At 39.9% G+C, this 19,933-nt stretch overlaps 1 protein-coding gene across 7 annotated transcripts in view; it reads right to left on the reverse strand.

The window, feature by feature from the left end:
• IKZF1 (IKAROS family zinc finger 1) overlaps window positions 1-9,805 on the reverse strand; it is a 69,468-nt gene extending 59,663 nt beyond the window's left edge. For 6 of the 7 annotated variants that reach the window (XM_063399419.1, XM_063399410.1, XM_063399402.1 and 3 more), the window contains exon 1: window positions 8,857-8,996. The gene's annotated coding sequence lies outside the window, so the exon portion shown is untranslated. Of the gene's footprint in view, window positions 1-8,856; window positions 8,997-9,709 lie in introns of those variants that run through there. The other variant, XM_063399387.1, reaches the window with a different exon arrangement.
• Between the last annotated feature and the right edge of the window lie 10,128 nt (window positions 9,806-19,933).

The following is a 19,933-nucleotide window of genomic DNA, read 5'->3' on the forward strand; positions in this document are numbered from 1 at the left end:
ATAATTACTTAGAGCTTTTAAACAAAGTTTTTAAATGTAGATTAAGATCCACAAGCACTACAAAAATTGATAAAAGAAAAAAAAAAAAAAAAAAAGAAAAACCCCAAAACTTTAAATAATTCTCAAGGGTGTTTTGAATCCCTCCCAGAGGAAGATTGTACACTTATTGTATCTGGTAAATACTAATGAAATCCCAGCTAACTTCAGTTTAGGCCCTGTACCAGCAAAGAATATACGACAGGACATCTGGCACCCCATCTCAGTTCTGCAATTGGCCACGTGCAGGTTTTGGCTCTGTGTTTGTTAAAAGGTTTATCACACCAGACTTGAGCATAACAGGTCTTGGGCTAAAATTTAAGTGCTAAGAGTAGGATTTACCCTTTTGCCTTTGGCATGGTAAATCTATGAATAGGAAACCACAGCCTGATTTTTCTCCCTTTCCTCTGCTCTAGAATCAGCAGAAACAAGAATTGTCACTATCTGGAAAATAAGAGGTCTTATGTATGGATATGAGAATTTGCACTAAAACATCTATTTGTTATCAATTTGTAAATCAATAAACCTTACAATGATTTACCTAAAAAAAGGATATTTTAGAAATAAAAATTTCTAACAAAAAATGTTAGAATTTTAGAACAGAATTTATGTTAGAATAACATAATATGTTATTTCTAACATATTTTTCTAACATAAAACCCTAAAATTACAGCCTATTTTGGTTTGGCATGACAAAGATATTTTGTAATTTTTCAGTGTTTAAATTTTACCCATTGATCAAATTTGTCATTAGCATAAGTGTGTATGGCTTGTCTTCAAGGTAGTCACATGTCTTTAGGTTATCAGCTAATTTAGGAGCCCGAAGTTAGAAATCAAAAGCAGCATAGGCACCTGACTGAAACAATCTTGCTCTCAAATGCTGAACCTGTCTCAGTCTCACTAACAGCAGGAAAGGGATTAGCACCTAGTTGATAATAGATAATTCTTCTATTTAGGAATACAAAGAGCTTCAAATTTTGGCCCTGTATTAAAAGAGCTACAAAATAGACAAAATTCCTTTGAAAATAGATACAATTATTTCTTCAGGGCTGTTCAGATAAGGAACTATAACCTCTACGCTTTCCACGTCAGACTGTGAATACCAGATTCGGAGATGAAGCTACTACAATCCTTTGGAAAAAGAATCAAACATTGCAACTTTAAAATTAACTGATGATCAACACAGAGCTCTTCTGAAGGGTTATGTTGATTTTGTTTTAAATAAGGAAGCATCTAAGTGACCATGATCACACAAAAATTTTGGATTAAAGTTAGTCAGCATTTGTCCCAAAGAAAATTTATATGTCACTAATTTCCCTCCTTGCAACTTTCTATACAATATAACTCATCTTATGTTTTAATAATACATCAAAATATATATTTTTATATATTATTATATCAAATAATGATATAATAATGAATCACTGGAAGTACTGCTCCATTCACACCTAATGTCAATTACAACCAGAAGTAGATTCAAGACCTTTTACAATTCTAGGTGTAAAGAAGAAGTCATTGTAAGGTCAAAATTTCCTAATCTTTCAGAATACAGCAATAATTATTAGCAAATCTTGGTTTATTATTTTGTCTCACAGCAAATTCAAAAGTAAACCTCCTTGCAAGAAAATGAACACTTAGCATTTATACAAAGCTTCATCAACTGATATAAAACATGTGTAAGCATGTCAGTCCTTCTACAACCCTGTTCTCTTAGGATATTAAAAGGTCGCAAAATTGGGCCATTGATGTGATTCAACGGAACGACCCAATCCAATGCCAAAGACTAGTTATCCTTTTTTCTCTTCTGTGTTTCTGAGATACATCCGTACTGACTTCTCTGGGACAAGATGTGCTGCACACTCAGCACAATGGAACCTCACGGTAAGGAAATGAAATAACAAATGCTGATATTTGTGATGCCACTTTGGTCTTATGCCAGCTCACCTAAACTCAGATCTGTCCGTCCATCTACAGAGAGCTCTACCTCTGGTGCTACAAGGACTCCACAAACATACACCACATCCAGCTGCATGTTTCCTGACAATTCTTAGGGGTAGCCATGCTGAGCAGACAGAAATGTGTCTGAAGGAACATTTCTTTCTTGAGTGCAGCACACAGGGGCAGGTACACTTCTGTGAAACCCCAAACCACAAAATAAGCACTCACAAAGTCTTGAAGGGAGGGGAAAAAAACTTTCTACAAGAGATGTGGTGCTCTGCAGGTGCTTTTGCAAATATCAAATGTGAGGGGAACATGCATTCCTCAGCGGTGGCAACTCTGGGCTAACTGTGAAAAACAAGCAAAGAGGCAAACCCCAACTTTACTTCCACAGGCACCTTGGGGAAAGGTCGGACTGTGCAACCCCCACTTCTGTAAGCAGCCCCATGGCAGGAAAGGGACCACTCACAATGGTCACTGGAGCAGCTGGCTCTAATGGAGTGCTGGTGCATGAGCACATCTCGTCTTTGTGGTCTCTGATACATCTCATTGGCTCCTCATCACAGGCTTCGCCTTTAGCAAACTAAAACTCCAGACCAACAACCAAAACCGTAAAACCCCCATCTGCTTTAAAACCTGAATTGAAGGGAAAATTCTAAAATGGGTCCTAGAGTCAACCACCTAGGACACATAAACTGAAGTTTAAGAAATTAATTCATAAAGGAAAAGTAGGCTACAGCCTGAAAAACACAGTAAACTCATATAACCCTTAACATACCTGACAGGGGAATTTGCACTTTAAAACCAAGTTAGGAGTGGTATCATCATATATGTGTCATCAGTCTTTTGGAGTTTAAGCTGGGGGTTGCATCTGCCTGCAGAACAATAGTACAGCTGCATTTCTAATTGCACCAGAAGGTCTCGACCTAACGGAACCAAGCCTCTTGTATCCATGGAAGTCAAGGAATATAGGGTAACAACCAAGAGAAGAGGTGAATAAAGACACTTTTCTAAATGGATTTAATGTTTAGCTTCATTTTAAACCAAAGAGCTAATATGCATATAAAAAGACTTATAACTTCATATACAAATGCTCTAAATATTGTTAAACGTGCAACAGGAAGACTGTTAAACATGGAAAAAAGGTAATCTGTATTGTATAACCAATCTTCAAATACTTAAAGAAAACTGCTAGAATTTTACAAACTCATTTTAATTAAAAGCATTCAATATCTCAGCAAGCAGCTGATAATTAGCTTTATTATTGTAATTTAATATGCCACACTTCACAATCTCTGTGAATGACTCTACTTTAGAACCATTTTAATTCTATTTTTAATTTCCACCTCATCACACAGCTCTGTGTAAATAATAACTACCAAGGTGAGGGGTGCTCCTTTCTGAAAACTGAGAGTCATAATAAGCACTTCAATGTCCTTCCATTTCTGTTCAAAAAAACCAAAACAAATACCTCCAGGTCTTTTAAAGGACTACGTTAAAACAGAAAAAAGGTTAAAACTAAGTGGATCAATTTTTCTCCCTCTGCACTAATTCTGTATTCAGTATTTTCTACATAGTCAAGGGAGTTGTTTAGTTTATTCAGTTATTTCTCTATTCCTGCCTAGTGTAAATGCTGGTTAACTACATGAATTGACAATACAATTATGAGCATACAGTGAAATTTCAATGGAGAACTCCTGGCTGCAAAATGAAGGAAGCACTGTAATTCAACACACAAGATTAAGAAAAGAACACTGCTAACAGTGCAGATGTGAAACATTTAAATGTCTGGCACATGTAAAATTAATTTCTGTGTTAGGGAACAATTGTGAGGGTGTAAAAAAAGTTGTCTCAAAGATCTTACATAATTCTCAGTTCTCTGGGAATTCTTTTTTGAAATCACTGACAAATGATAAAAAGTGCATCTTGTATCATGTATGTGTTTTCCATATGTGCTCTTCCTAGCATTTTCTGTGCTTTAGCTATATTCATGTAACAATTCATTGCTAAATGAGATAATAAAAAAATCCAATCTTTTATTGACTTTGTGTGCAAATTACTGGACATGATATCATTGCAAATATGAAAAAGGTTCTTCCTTCAAGTTTTTGAATTGCAACCAGAGTCATTATAAATTGTTTCCACAATATGAGAAAAATATGAAGGCAATTTTCCTAATTAAGGGTAAGTTTTATTAACTCATTAAACCCTGTCACCTTTATTCACTAAAAATCAAGTAGAAAAGTGGAATAAATTCACCAGGACAAAGAAAACGCACATGTTTCCATCTTCTAAATAAACCGACTGTAAAAGGTGAGGGGTGTAAATTGAGGCACTCAATCTAAGAACACAACAGATTCTCAAGAGGCCAAATCAAGCCCTTGGACATTCTTCCAGAGCTCTCACTCAAGGGGAGGCAAACAGCAGACGAAGAACTGTACTTTTTGTATATATCTATTTATCTGATTTAAAAAGCGTAGGATGTCCTCACCACACTGTATCTCAATATGCAATTGAGAAACATAAAAGCACCTCTTTTTGTTGAGAATTGTTGCTTCCAAGTACACTCTACAATATACCAGTAGTCAATTTGTCCGAATTACAGAAGGTTTCAGTAACTCTGCTTCATGATCACAGAGTTGCTTCCTAATTTCCCTTCAAACTGTTGAGGCTGTTATGGTTTATTAAAGCACATTACCAGCCTGAATAAGAATATTAGAGATTAGTGTGATTTTTTTTTTTTACTCTTAAATAAACCTAAAAATAGCTCCTAAAATTAAAGCAAATTAGCAAGTTCTTCCACATTATATATTTTAGTTAACTCTGCTTTTGCATATATTTTGGATCCAATCCACTATGGTCAATTCCAGCTTTGTGCTGTGATTGCTCTGCTGTTCTCAGTGAGTTAAAACAAGTAGAAAAATGAAGCAGTTCAGTGGGGAATCTGATCTCTCTTACAGAGCAAGTTTCTCTTTCACTGAGAAAGCTACAGCCAGTGGGATCAGAAGAAGAAATGTAAGTCTTTCGCATGAAATAAGTGAAATAGAAGTGGACAGTTCCCATCACTTAAAAAATACAATGATTTCAGTGTGACTGCTCATCCAAACCTGCAGTCTGAACGGCCTTTGGAAGCATTCATATAGGAAGCCTGAGTGTGCCATGCAGTTCCCGAACCTGCATGATCTATCCCCAAAAATTTTCAATGGTACAAGCAAAGCTAAGAACATGATGTATATTTTCAGAACTAGGACCTACTTTTGCAGCCACCACAGTGTTGGTAGTAACCTGCTTAGTGCAAAACCCCGCTATCTCTTCTTGTTCACCACCTTAAAGCCTGGGGGAAGCTGTGTTCTGACGGAGAAGGGCGAGGCAGAAGTTGTCGGGGTTTTAATAAAGATGCATTGCAACATACCTTAAGGGGTATATATAATTCTGTTTCAATTTAGGGAGCAAACAAAACTTTTGTTGAGTTGTAATTAGGTTTATGTACAGATTGATGTGGGGACAAGAAGCCACAGTTGACCTTGGAAGAAGGGAGTTTTCCAGCTGAAGTCAGTCCACTTTACTGGATAGCTATTGGAGAGAGAGAACTCCTGCAGCTACTTTGGATGAGTGGAAGGTATTTAAAGCAGCCTCCTGTTTAAAAGTGCCATAAAGCTGACAAGACTGAGACTGTCTGCCTTGCTTCAGATGGCATTCACACTCATCTCTAAAAATTTTCCACTCCAGTGTCAGGTGGGGGGAGCAAAAATAATCTTTGGATTACAGAAAAAATACCAGTGAAGAAATGATCTTTCCTCTTTTGACTCTTGTATTGAGTTTCAAGCATTTTAAAAGGCTTCCCAAAGAATTATAGTCCCAGAAAATACTGATGAGAGTCTTTATCTTCCACTTCTCAACTGGCATAATGTGTTCCCAGTTCTTTCTTTCTGAGTAATTTTATACTTGCTAGGAAAGTGGTGTTTGTCACTTGGGAGGGGAATTCCAGGGGAGCCAGCAACGCATTCTGCTTTACTCTCACAAGGATGACAACATTTTCCAGAGATTCCATTATTGCTACACTAAATTCTACTATTTTACTATGATTTTTTTTGGTCTAATTCTATTACTTTTAATAATAGTAGAAAGTAATGACTGGTCAAAACGTAATGAAGTACATATGTGAATCTTGACCAAAAAACAAAAATTACTATGGACCCAGCTCTTCTTGCACATAAAACAGGAGGAAAAAAAAATCCCATAAGCCTTCAATGGAAGTTTTTTCTGACAGAGAGCCACACAATTAGGCTGTGATCCGTGACTTTCGATATCTTCTGGACTTTTTAAGATAACATTGCCAAAAATGATCTGCCAGAACAGCATACAATTCATTATGCCCTTGTTTTCTGTTGCTAAAATACAGACTGGACCCATTTCCTTGTTTTCTGCAAAATTGTGGTGTTAGTATAAGAAGTACCTAAGCTCAAATAAAATATAGCTGGAAATGTTTTTGGCTTCATTTTGGAGTTATCCAATTTTAACAATGAGAAAGAAGGTTTGCATTGTTGTAAAACTCTGTGGATTGGTTATCCAGTTACATTTCTGCATTGCTATGCAGTGGAAGCAGCAAGCAGACCAGGTTTTCGGTATCATGGTCCAAAAGGGAAAGGAAAACTGCTACAGTAATGCTGAGATGAAGACTATTGCATTTTTTAATGGTACACTGAACGCAACACAAATGACAAAGATATTGTTCATGTTTATATAAGGAAACAAGCAACCAGATCATTCCTGGAGGGAGTATTGGTGGCTGGGGTGGAAAGTCTGAGATATATGACAAGTTTGTCTCTCTAATGCAACTCAGGAATATGGGACCTACCGAAAACACACCAAGGCACTTTGCTCACTAGTAATTAAGTAGCCACCCTGAGAAATACTCAGCTGGGATAAAGTATGCACATAGGATCAGTGCCTAAGCTTCTCCAGTTACTGGGAGGATGAAGGGCAAAGAGAAGAGTCCTCTGCCTTGTCTGCTCATCATGACATTGGCCCAGAGATATTAGCGATTCCTCTTCAAACGCTAGGGTCCATCAGTCCTTCCTGACTGAATTAGGACAGTCAGTACAATTTCATCCTATGCTTCTGTGTTTCTGTCATTTCCCCTGGAAGCTATACCCAGTAGGTAGAGGATTCTTGCAAGGATCAGCATTAGGTTTGAAGCCCTGAATGCTGGGGATGTCCAGCACTGGACTTCCATTGACTTTAGTCTGGTCAGTCTTCCCTCTCAGTGGATAAACCTGATTTCTCATTGGCTTTCATCTTAAATTTACCTTATAATTAGGGGTATAATTTCTATTTATATTATTTTCATAATCTTGCAGTATATAATGTTCTTAGTTTCACCTACTTTACTCAAAAGAAAAAAAAAAAGCTCTTGGGTAGTCACCAATACCAAGATCTGTGAGAAAATCTTTAAGGTTGGAGGCAAGTCTAGGATAATAGAAACATGAACTATGTAAATTGCAGAGCTCTGCAGTATACAGGACACCTCCCCCCTGCAGTTCTGCTACAGACAGCTATCATAAGGACATGAACGGTTTTAAGAGTTCTTGGTCTTGCACATGGTCTGCACTTTGTTTCTCATGTCTCCAGGCTTCAGTTTCAAAGCCCTTGATAAAGAAGTAAAGCATACAGCCATCTAAATAAACTTGATAGAGTTTTGCTAAGAATTGAGGGAGTGGGGACATAAGGCACTCTGAGCAGTATATCTTGTGCTTTTATTCAGTTTTTTGACCAGCATGAATTAAAATCAAAGCAGAGCATGACAATCTTAGAAAGAAGTCTATGCATGGGAGCAATGAATCCTTTTAGAATAGAGACATAGTATCAACTACTGTATCTACTGTTATATTAACCCATGAACAGGGAATTTTCATGGTAACATCCAAATCCATTCTCACTTTTTGGACTTACTTTTCCCCTCAGTAAGAAGAGAAAAAAGAATAAACAGTTATCTAAGTGGAAACATTTTGTTTGGAAAATTCAGAAGCTAAAGGCATTGCATCCTTCATTTTTCTGTTTCACTAAGGGTTCAAACACGTTAAACTACGCAAATCAGCAAAGTGAGAGAGCAGTGCCACAAGCCACTCAGAACATGCCCCTGCTTAGCTGATTCAGATAAAGTATTTCCAAGCATTTGAAAGGAATTTTAGTACTTATTTCTAAATGCAATGTATTAATATGCATTTTCTTTACATTTCAATGATAGTTTATAACATTTAACAGCGAGTCATACTCCATGGTACAGCAGAGTGCGTGTGAGTAACAACTGATGTGAGCAGTCAACTGAAACTAACAAAGCACGTCCTTTAAAGGATTGGGATCTTACAATGCATTACAGCTTCGAATTTTAAAACTGAATTAATAAAGTCTAGAAAATGGGTTGTTAATGTGAATGCACAAAATATAATCAGGATTATATACCTGATTTATTTAATTTGGGTAGGGTTTGGACATCGGGACAGTAAATGCATATCGATGTAACCTTGGTACTATCCAGATATTGGAAAGAAAAATACGTAGTAAAGAAGCTGGTAATCCTAACTTCTAGCCTCCACAAAAAAGTCATTGAAAACACTTCTTGCGCTAAGATTCAGTGAAAGGAAAAAAAGAAAGAAAGAAAGAGCAAAAGAAATAACATTATAACATTATATTCCTCTATAACAATTTACATAGTTTAAACCAGTAGCCACACAGGTCTAAAAATTCTTGCATCCCACAAAACATCACTTTTTTGAGATAATTGCCAAACATATACTACAAAATTTTCTGACACAGTATTATTGACTTTTAACAATTTTGGAAGCAGAATGCTTTGTGCAATGTCTGGCAGTGATACCATACCTTCTAAACCCAAGTAGAAAAGCAATCCAAGAAGTAATCAGGTTTCTTGAGGTGCAAAATTTAAAGTTTCCTCAGAACCGACTGCTGCAGTGGGATCTCATTTCTTCACACACCCAGTTTTTAACTACACGCATCTTCTTTAGCAACGACAACAGAGCAAAAGCGTCCCTACACAGAGAGGGTAACTTTGTGGAGCAGGGTGAAAAAAACCCTCCAGCTGTGACAGGCTGTATGGCAAGGAGGAAAACTTCTGGTGTCACCGCTATTCGGAAGTCAGCAACTTCTCTAATGCCGTTCCCCTCAAACGCACTGGGGCTGCTAATTTTACAATTTCCTAATAATTTTTACGACCTCCGTACCTGCCTCCCCTCTATAGGCGCAAGCACTCGGAACGCGGACTTTGAACCTAAGTGCTGTAGCTGACTCGAGGAGAACACAAACCAATCCGCATTTGAATCAATGAATACTCCTCGGCCAGCTCCTCATGACTACTCATCTCTGAAATTTTAAGGAAGCACTCTAAAACGCCTAGATTACACCCGAACTATATGTTTGGCTCAATGTTTTGAAATTAAAAAAAAAAAAAAAAAAAAAAAAAAAAAAAAAAAAAAAAAAAGAAAGAAAAGAAAAAAAGCTTGCGGGACGGGGAGAAGGGGGAGAAAGGGATGAAAGGGATGAGATGGGATTGACGGGTTCCGCAGTCTTCCGCTTAACGCGCCCGGCAACTTCTCCGCGGAGCATCGGCTCCGTGCGGTCCCTCCTCACCCGCGCACCGCAGCCGCCCGGGGCTGACCCCCCGCTCGCCCCGGGGGCCGGGGCCGGTGCCCGCCCGGGACCCCCCGCCCCGCGGTACCTGCTACGCCGGGGCCGGGGCGGGCAGCAGCTGTGGCGGCGCGGCTGGCGCCGCTCCATGTGCCGGCACTGCCCCGCGGGCGGCGGCTCCGAGCCCGGGCCCTCCCCCGCCGCTCCCGCTCCCCCTCCCGCTCCGCGCCCGCGCACGCCCCCGCCCCGCCGGTGCCGCTGCTTGGGACAGCGGCGGGCGAGCGGCGGGCCCCGGGCGGAGGGACATTTACCTGCCGAGAGGTACCTGTTACCGGGGCGCCCCGCCAGCTGCGCGCAGCTGGAAATGCGGGAGAGGGACCGGGCTCCGCTCAGCCCCGCAGACGCTCCCGGGGCAGGGCTCATTCGGTGCCGTGTCCCCGCACGGCAGGCAGCGACCAGGCACAGCCATACGGCCGGGAGTCACAGGCCGTCAGCTGAGACATCCACCTGTAACCCTCCAGAGCTAAGGGGTCAGACTATCCTTCTTCACTTCAACCTAGACTTTGGCATCCCGTGAAAAACGCTTCCCGCGCTTTAACCGCCGGATCAGAACTTAAGTAACTTACTTAAAATTGGTGGCAGAGACAGTCGCTGAAATCCAGACCTTACTCTTCAGTCCGGAGGGCACGGCAAACCTGATGGAAATTAGTCATGCTTAAGAATTAAGCACATTTACTCTCTGTGGAGGATGAGGATCTCATTTTTTGCTGTGCTTCAGTTCCTCATCCTCAAGATGTGGATAACAAATACTTCCTTTCTCACATCCTACCTTTATCTTTGCTCTCATGTGACAAAACTTTAGGCATAGCTTTATGCATGTGTATAATCTCATGGATTTAAACTGGACAAAAAAATTAAACAAGCATGTAGGCATTGGAAAGATTGGGAGCTTAGAATGCAAGCTCTTTGAAACAGAAACTGTTTACTGCTTCCTAAAAGTTTGTACGATAGAACAAAATTAGGTCTTCAAGGGTAGGTTGGGCTTTCTTTGTAGAACAGAAATGGCAAGATTGTACCCGGGGATTTATTTTGGGCACTCCTTCCCTCAGAGAAGCTCTGCAGATGTGACTGCTGTGTGCTTCACAAACTGGGATAATATCTGGGTATGTGTGAGATGAGCCAGGGAGACCTGGTGCTTCTCAATTTTTTTATTTTTCACACTGCATATTTAAAGAGATGCAGAACCCTCTTTTTATTGTAACTTATAAGTAGACTTTATGGATCTGATAGGGTTGAAACTCAGAGGGAAATTCTCCTCATATTTATTTCAGAAAAACCCCACGTCTTCCAGAAGGTTTGCATACAGGGAATCAAGAGCATTTGGTGAATAGAACACCTGGCACTCCCAGGTAGGAAAAAAAAAGGAGATTTACAAAAGATCCACAAAAAAGTGCTACCATGTGCCTTGCAGTTTGTACTTTTCTCCAGCAAATCACAAAGAGTTCATCCTCAGCAAGACTGGGAATACAGGCAGAAGGAGCTTCACCAGACACCCTCAAAAGCAGAAGCGTTTGTTTAACTCAAGGGAACTCAGCAACTTTCCACAGATACATGTGTTTGGATATTTCAAAGTGAAAGGACTGACACTGCTCTGGGGAATTACTCTTTCAGGAGCTGTTTGCTGCTCTCCTGTGCTCCAGCTGCAACAGGGCCCATGTGCTCCAGCACACCAAGGGGGAACTGATCTGGCATGTATTTTTAAAGGCAGATTTTACACTGCACAAGCCATGTCCCATTAAATACTTGACAAAATTTTAAGGTCAAAATTGAGTTGCTAGACATGTGTGAGCTGAGCCTGTTAAAGTCAAATATTGCAAGATGTGATCCTCTGTAATTCACTGTGTTTGAGTTTGTTAACAGCTTATAGGAGCATCCCTGTAGTAGATGTTGTGAAAAATCCTATTACCACTGGCACCCTGGAGAGTGACCAGCAGCAGAGCCCGGCAGCACTGAGCTCACTGGTGCCAGGCTGCTCTCAGGTACAGCAAGTGCCTTGCTGGGACAGCAGCAGTGGCCATTGTGAGGAGACGTTCACTGTCCCTGTGGTGTCCCCCAAGCCCAGAGCTGCTTAAAACAAATCTGTTAGGGGATAGTTGCAGATATACACTCAGGCAAATTCAATAATCCTCCTCTTGCAGTATTTTCAGTGACATTACTGCAAATTTTGGATGAGCCAAAGTGGGCTGTAAAGGGAGAGCAATGTAGAGCAAAGAAAACAAACAAACAGAAGACTGGCCTTAGAGTTGTCTAATTCACTGCCAGCTAAATGATGAAATCTTCCAAGAGGCATTTCCATTGCTAGATTTATTGTGGGAAGCATCTAACAAGACTGCATAATGAATAATTTCTTTCAGATTTATTTTTAAATACAAATAGTAATTTGTATTGCAGGAGGTACTATGTTTCTACTGCTGTGTATTACCACTTCCCATTTATTGCTTTTAAGACTGCAGCAGTCTTACCAACCTGAATCCTCAAAATGGACAGTGTGCCACATTCATGCTGCTTCAGTCCATTACCAGGCAGGTGCTGATGATTAAATATAAAAGTACAACAGGAAAGATTTGCAAATTGAGAATCAATAGAAAAGTGTTAAGCACAGAGCACGCATATTATGTGCAACAGCTGGAGTGTGCCAGGCAGGTGTTTCTCTTGGCTTTCCTTCACAAATTTTTTATTTTAATTCTAATTATTCAGAGGGTTTGGTTGTGGGATCCTGAACTGGTTGGGTGAGATGTTCTCATTCACTTTGGAATACAGAAGTTCTGATCAAGATAATGATCGTGAAGATTTATCAGAAATATGATGAATTTTCAGAGGAACAAAAGGGTAATGGATGTTGTATTCTACAGCCAGAAATCTCCCATGAACCATGCTTTCAACTATAACGCTAAGTGTGACCAGCTCGTTTCACAGTCCTTATCATAGCTAGTTCCCTTGCCCTGAGAAATCCCCCAGTGGACTATTTTCCTCTCAGATGGCTCTTCATACTTTGGAGTGCCAGAAATGCTTAAAAAATATCGTAGACCTCACACTAAACAGTTGATTGGCAGGTATTTGAATATTACTTAGGAAATAAAGAACACTGCTCCAATTGCACATAATGTCTAACATTTAACAGACTTTTGCTTAAAATCTTTGATCCATTAAACTGTAGTCTCAGATTTTTTGCTTTAGAAAAGGACTTTGTCCCTTCTCAGCAAAGCCTTAATGCTTTTACCTCTAAAGCATCTCAAAATTCCACATATTCCTCTCCTTATACATCACATGAGATATACATCACCTGTGCTATGGACATATAAATAGAAAATACCCCACCAAGATCTTCTTTCTTTCCCATCAATCTGTTCATGTAATTCTCCTCTCTGCATTACTGTGCTGACTCCTCTGGCACTGTTGCAACATACTTACTCACCTTTCTCCCAATTTACACTGGCCCCCCACTGTCCTTTACTTGATCTCTCTCATAATTCAAGTATCTCATTTAAGCATATGTATTTCAGGATTTTTCCCCACATAATTTCTTTCACCAACTGACCTCCCTGAACTCAACTGCAAGTTCCTTTCTCTCTCCAGGCTGTGTATTTTCCACTAATTTCTACCATACTACTGTTAAGTCACCTGTGTAAGATTCAAAAGTCCCCCTCATATAGCTTTCTGTATCTCAGCCTCCCAGCTCTGTCTTTGTGAGCTGCTGACTGAGAGGCCAGAGAATCTCTTAGTGCCTTATGGACACCAACACAAACATGAGATAAATAGATTGCTGTAATAATGAAAGAAAACATGGATGTCATGATCAGCTATGTGAGATCTGTATGTAGGTGAAAAAAGAGAATAACAGTTGTCAGTGGTTTTGTTAACTTCTTTCTTTTTTAGGAATAGTGCATGGGAAGAGAGAGGAGTTTGTGTGTAGATTTTTTGTTTGTTTTCTTTTTTTTATGTAGAAGAATGTTTTACAGTAAGGAAATGTAATAGGTTGAATATGACTAGAAACACTTCTGGCATCAAGGAGAGGTGCATATTCTATGATTGTTGACTGATGTGTAACCATGAAGTTGAATCACATTGCTCTTCAGCCAGGAGAATCTCAAGTTTTCATGTATTTACAATTTTAGTGGAATCAAACACTTTGGTTATGGGTGTACATATGCACACATCCATGTATACATGCACAGAACACTCAGGAAGGGGCATACCAGAGACATCATCAGTCCCACACATTCTGTCACAACACTATTTGAAAAGCATCCCATCTAAAACTTCCTGCTCACAGCTGCATCTGGACCATAGCTAAGAACAAACTCAGGACAAATTCAGGAGGTCTCATTCACATACAACTTGTTATCTCCTTGTTTTGCTGCTTGATCTCGGCATTTTCACTCAGATGGCTTTGATAACCTAAGGAACCTGTTGGAGGAAGAACAAGACTTTGGGTCTGCCTACAGGACAAGTATGATGGAGATAGGAGCTACACCACCACTCCATTTTATAGGATTCACTCCAGTTATTGCTGTTTATCTTTAGGCAGTGCACAGAGATGCTAGGTAATAGGTGTCACTTTGTCATAAGCTGTTGTCTTCTCAGGCAAGACAAATTGCCCAGTCTGTTGAGCAAGATGGGGCATTCTTGATCACAGGCTAATCAGTTTTGTCAGGGACTTGGTTACATACAGTAATACCTTGGTGTCAGGAGAGGAGAGAAGGACAGAATTTCCTTCTAAAATAGAAAAGTTCTGACTACAGAAGACTTAGACACTGTTGTCACCAGCAGCACACTCAGGAAGGATAAAACTAGACTTGCAGGAACCACACCTCTTGCTTCAAAGACTACCCAGCAGTGACTCTGCATATAAAAACACGGCATGTAGGATTTAGTCTAATGTAACTGAACCCAAAATTCAGTCTCTTTTTTTGAAATGCCTCCTTCATCTATTTAAAATGAAAAGTTTAGTTTATGCTTCTTTTTTGCAACTAGCTTTATATAGAATATATATAAAATTCAACTTCTATTTACATCTGGAGACAGCTACCGAAGTCCAATATTTACTTTAGATTTCTAAAAAAACTAAGAGCAGAAATGCTTTGTTCAGAATTACAAATGTAAAATTATTTGATATTTCTTTTTCTTAAAATGCCTCAGAACAACATCTCAGTAATTTATATAGTAGTACGTATCTAGTGGCACGTTTCTAGTACATATCTGCAAGGTTTCCAGAACTCTTTGATCAGACATGAGGAAAAACATGCTGAGTCCAACACAGGGCAAGAAAGACAATGAAGGGACTTGAACACCTCCCCTATGAGGAAAGGCTGGGAGAGCTGGGACTGTCCAGCCTCAGGAATAGACACAGGGATCTTCATTTCTAAATACATGATGGGAGAAAAGGGAGAAGAAGCAGCCAGGTTCTCCTCAATGTTTCTCACTGACAGGACAAGAGACAAATGGGTGAAGGAAATTGGACCTGAATGCAAAGTAGTACTTTTTTTACTCTGAGTGTGTTCAAACATTTGAACATGTTTACCAGAGATGTTGTGGAGTCTCCATCTGTACAGATGTACAAAACCCAGCTGGACTTGGTCCTGGGCAACCTCTCTGGCTGACCCTTCTTCAGCAATGGGGTTGGATGACATGATCTTAAGAGCCTATAATAAGAAAAAGGTACTCATCTGTATTTCAGAGATCATTAAATATATGTACAAAATTTTTTTAAAAAAATGTTCTCTTCTGTTAATTCTTCTGTTACTGATCCCTTTCAAACTTGTACAGTTAAAGCTATACTTCACTTTAAATTTCTCAACTGATTTTCTTATCAGAAAAGTGCGTAAAAGTATTCGATACAAAACAGGCTGAATGAAGAGAGTTTGTCACACACTTCCTTTGGCCATCCATTACATCTGAGGATCAAAGTATTTGGTTTGTGTCTTTTTTTGTGGTTTATTTTGGGTTTTTTAAAACATATATTACATGGAGGTGCTAGAGCTGTCTGTTTACAAGGTGAAGATCGCAGTGTTTACAACTTATATACCCAGGCAGAAATGAAGATGTTCCTGAGCCTAGTCAGATACTGGACCTATTCCAAGAACAGCATTGTTAATCAGGCATTTCTCCACTAATAGAGTTGTGTAAGGGCTGACTAATGCTTCTCTTGAGGGATTACTGTGGAAATTAATCCTACATGAGAAGGTAGCTGGAAGCAGGAAAAAGATATAAGTCCATTTTTGCACGGTCTTAATCTCGACTCAATTAGGAGGACATCAGAAACTTAGAATGGTGGTTGGTTGGCAAATGGACACTTCATCTTCTTTCTCAACTACTCTTATGATTACCCCCTAAAAATTCATATGGACAGATAAAAAAGCTTGAAAGTAGATATATGGTGGATTTTCTGGCAAAGGTGAAATGATACAACTCTGCTGTAATTTCAGTGCTGTCTACTAAGAAGCAGAAAGCAATGCAGAGTTGTGTTAATGAACTAGCATACTGATCATAGAGATTTGCTTTTTCATTTTCTTTTAAATACATCTCTTAAAGTCTCTTGTCTATCTTTTTCAAGTCACAAATCTCTAATGAAGTCAGATTAGAAAGATTCAGAAGTATGTTACTCTCAATTTTCAGAAAGGGTAAACTATTAACAGCACTGCTAATATTTGAAGGATTGATTATTCAATGTCACTGTTCACAAAATCTTCAGCCACAAATCCTAATTTTTAAGTTAATTTACTACTGATATATATTTAGTGAAGATCTCTGAACAATTGCATTGCCTGCTGTCTCAACATTCAATTGTTTTATTTGATTGTGGGAATGGTTGTGTCTGAACTTGCCAAAAATGGCAAGAATATTTACCTTTTAGTGAATCTCGTACTCATTCTGTGACTGATTTGCTTTCACTGAACATTTCTATTAATGAAGTTCAATTCAGCTTTACAAGAATTATACTCATTTGGCCCTAGAAAACAGCACTGTTGTCTATGAGATCTGCCATCTTCTACAGGTCCCACCTTGCTCAGGAGACTGTTCCTGCACATAGTTAGTGATGAATTATAACTTCTGATACTTATAACTGCTGCACTTATGTGATATATCTAGAGAAAAAAACCCATTTTACGTAAGTTTATCCTCATGCCTTCTTATTCCAAAGTATTTCAATATAGCTGAGAGTGTACACCTCTCTGGATTATTTTATTAATAGTTAGTGATGGCAGGTATGTGGTCAGAGTGCCATTGTGGTACAAGTTCCATTGTGATCTCTATCCCTTGTTCAAAGCTTTTTTTGTCTAATAGCAGTTAAGACTTTCTGTTAAGAAACACAAGAGAGAGATGTCTTCTATTGCCAACAGAGATAAAGCAAGCTCTGGGGATCACTGCTGCATTCCAAGCAAGAGGTTTGGATAGTATTCACTGTGCAGTTTTAAGTGAACCATTCAGACTCTTTGTACAGTTCCTTGGAGAAAATGGCAATGTTCACTTCTTTATTTCACAAGGGTATTCAGAGAACACCATAAACCTTTTGAGAATTTCAGAAAGTGTGGTAAAGGAATCCATTATAAGGGCATGTCTGCAGGGCAGGCTGAATCTTCTCTGCCATCACATTGAGCTGGCCAGATGATAGGTCAGCTGTGAGTTTGTGATGGATTAACCTTGGCTGGCTGCCAGGTGCCCACCAAGCCTGTTCCTCACTCCCCTTCCTCAGCAGGACAGGGGGAGAAAATCCTATGAAAAAGGTCATGGGTCAAGGTAAGGACTCAGAGCTCACTCAGTGACTGCCATGATGGGGAAACAGACTCAGCTTGAGGAAATGAATTTATTTTATAGCAAATTAACAAGAGAGAAGGAGAAGAAAAATAAAAAAGACACCCCCAAACTAAAATCTACCCCCCTCCATCCATTTATTCCCAGGCTCATCTTCACTCCTGATGCTTCTGTGTCCTCCTCCCTGAGTGGTGCAGAAGGTAGAGGAATGAGGTTTGTCGTCAGTTCATAATACTTCATTTTTTCTGCTCCTTTTTCATCACACTGTTCCCCTGCCCAGTGAGGAGTCCCTCCCATGGGAGTGACTTCATGTACTTGTCCAACATATATCCTTCCCATGGGTTGCAGTCTTCAGGAGTGGATCATACCAGGTTTGGTACCCTGTTGGGTCACAATCCCTGCCAGAAAACCTGCTCCAGTGTGTGCTCCTCTCCCTGGACTGCACTTCATATCCTGCCAGGAGCCTGCTTCAGCATGAGCTCTCCATGAGATGCAACTTCTTTTGGTGCACATTCACCTGCTGTGGCACAGGGTGCTCCATGATCTTCATGGATATCTGTTCCACTGAGATTCTCTGTAGGCTTCAAGGCACAATCTGCTTTGCCATGGTCTTCCCCCTTGGCTGTTGGTGAACCTCTGCTCCAGCACCTGGAGCATCTCCTCTTCCTTCTTCACTGGTCTTGGTATTTGCTGCTTCTCTCACATTTGGTCACAGCAGCAGCACAGCTTTCTTGGATGCATATCCCCAGAGCTGCCACCAGCACAGCTGACGGCCTTGGCTCTGACTGGCTGGAACTGGATCTCTCTGACAAGGGGCAGCAGCTCACAGAAGGCATGCCTGCAACTTCTTCCCTACCAAAGCCATGCCATGTAAACTCTGATGGCAGCTTGAAGATACCAGCACAGCTGGCTGACTCCCAGTGTACAGATGCTTACTCCAGTGGATGCACAGCAGAGATAGGGAACATTGTATCTCTTCCCTTCATCCAGGTGCAGGGATCCTGTTTGGCAGATAAGCAGTATTCTACACCTGGGCTTCTGAAAAGCTGTACTTCAGATTATTTTTGTTATTTGCATTACCTGAAAACAGGCAGATAGATGCCATTCAGGGTCTAAGAGTCCCTCACGTGTGGCAGTGTGCAAACAGTTCATGACCTATATTTAGTCAGACATCAGATAACCAACAGCTACACACAGATCAGGGAACTCAGGGAAGAAGTGAGATCCTATCAAACAAATAAATAGGTCAGAGACAGAAGTGCAGCCTCACTGTAGTTGCTATCAGGTTTTGTATTATTTGTATAGTTTCTCTTATCCCACAGATGAAAACAAGTTCAAAGAAGAAAATTAATTAGCTGGGGTAGAACATATAGATACATCTTTCCCAGCCCTGCAAGAAGAAAACGATGATTTGAAAAGAGAATGAGCAGGCTGGGAAGAGGGGTCAGGAACACAAGACCCTTCCACTAGAAGTACAGTAAGTATTAGATTAAACCAAAGACAGAGACCTTGGAGTGGATAAAAACTCCCCAAACCATGTGCAATGATGTTCCCAGCATTTTGAATGCACATGAACAGGAGAGGACAGGTTTGTAGTGGACAAGGGTGAGACATAAGTTGATGAGAATTTAAACATGAATTTCAGCTACAGGCAGGTTTAGGAAGGGCCTCATCTGGGCAAAGCCATGCAGATAGGATCCACAACGTTCAAGCCTATTCCTTAGGTGAGGATATAAAAAAGGCTTTCTGAAAGGAGGATCATCTTATTTATTCTGGTTGGAAGCAACATGTATTACACACTGTTATTATGATGATCCTGTTGGGAATACATACGGAGGGTGTAACTGTCACAGCAGCTCTTTGTCCCATGCCTGCCCCTTTCCTGGGTGTGTCCTTTATAGAGAGTGCCTCAGGAGACTCAAGATGGAGATGGGTGATATTAGGGTGAAATTAACCATAAAGAAAACATTTAAATAAAAATGATTAACCCAGTGTTAGAGCTATTATGGAACAGAAAAGAAATGTCAGAGGAAAAAAATGCATACTGTGACTGCCCCATTACACTATAATTAGTTTATCTTTGTATAATTTATGCTTAGGTCTATGTCAATGAAATCCAGACAGAAGAAGCCCCTGGCCTGCAGCAAGGCTGAAAGAGAGAGGAGCCCTGTATGTTAAAGAATTTTTAAAGGTATTCTGTGAACTCAGATGTGTCCCATCCTTGGAAATTAAAAGGAAACAGCTCCTCTTTGTACAAGCTAATTGATATCAAACTAATTACAGACTAGACACCTAAATATCTTCAAACATCTATGCTTAGATTTCCAATTTTATCTCGGTACAGGTAAATACTTCTAGGAGGAATTTGGAGTATTTCTCACTGCTTATATTATATAATCAGTCTAGCGTCTCTTGATAGGCATCAGCTGAGTTTAATGAAAAGTATTATTTATCTCAAGGGAGGTGAACAATTATTCTTTTTTCCGGTTCTCTAACTCCTTCT

The sequence above is a fragment of the Prinia subflava genome, chromosome 1 (assembly GCF_021018805.1).
Source record: "Prinia subflava isolate CZ2003 ecotype Zambia chromosome 1, Cam_Psub_1.2, whole genome shotgun sequence".
NCBI classification, from domain to species: domain Eukaryota; kingdom Metazoa; phylum Chordata; class Aves; order Passeriformes; family Cisticolidae; genus Prinia; species Prinia subflava.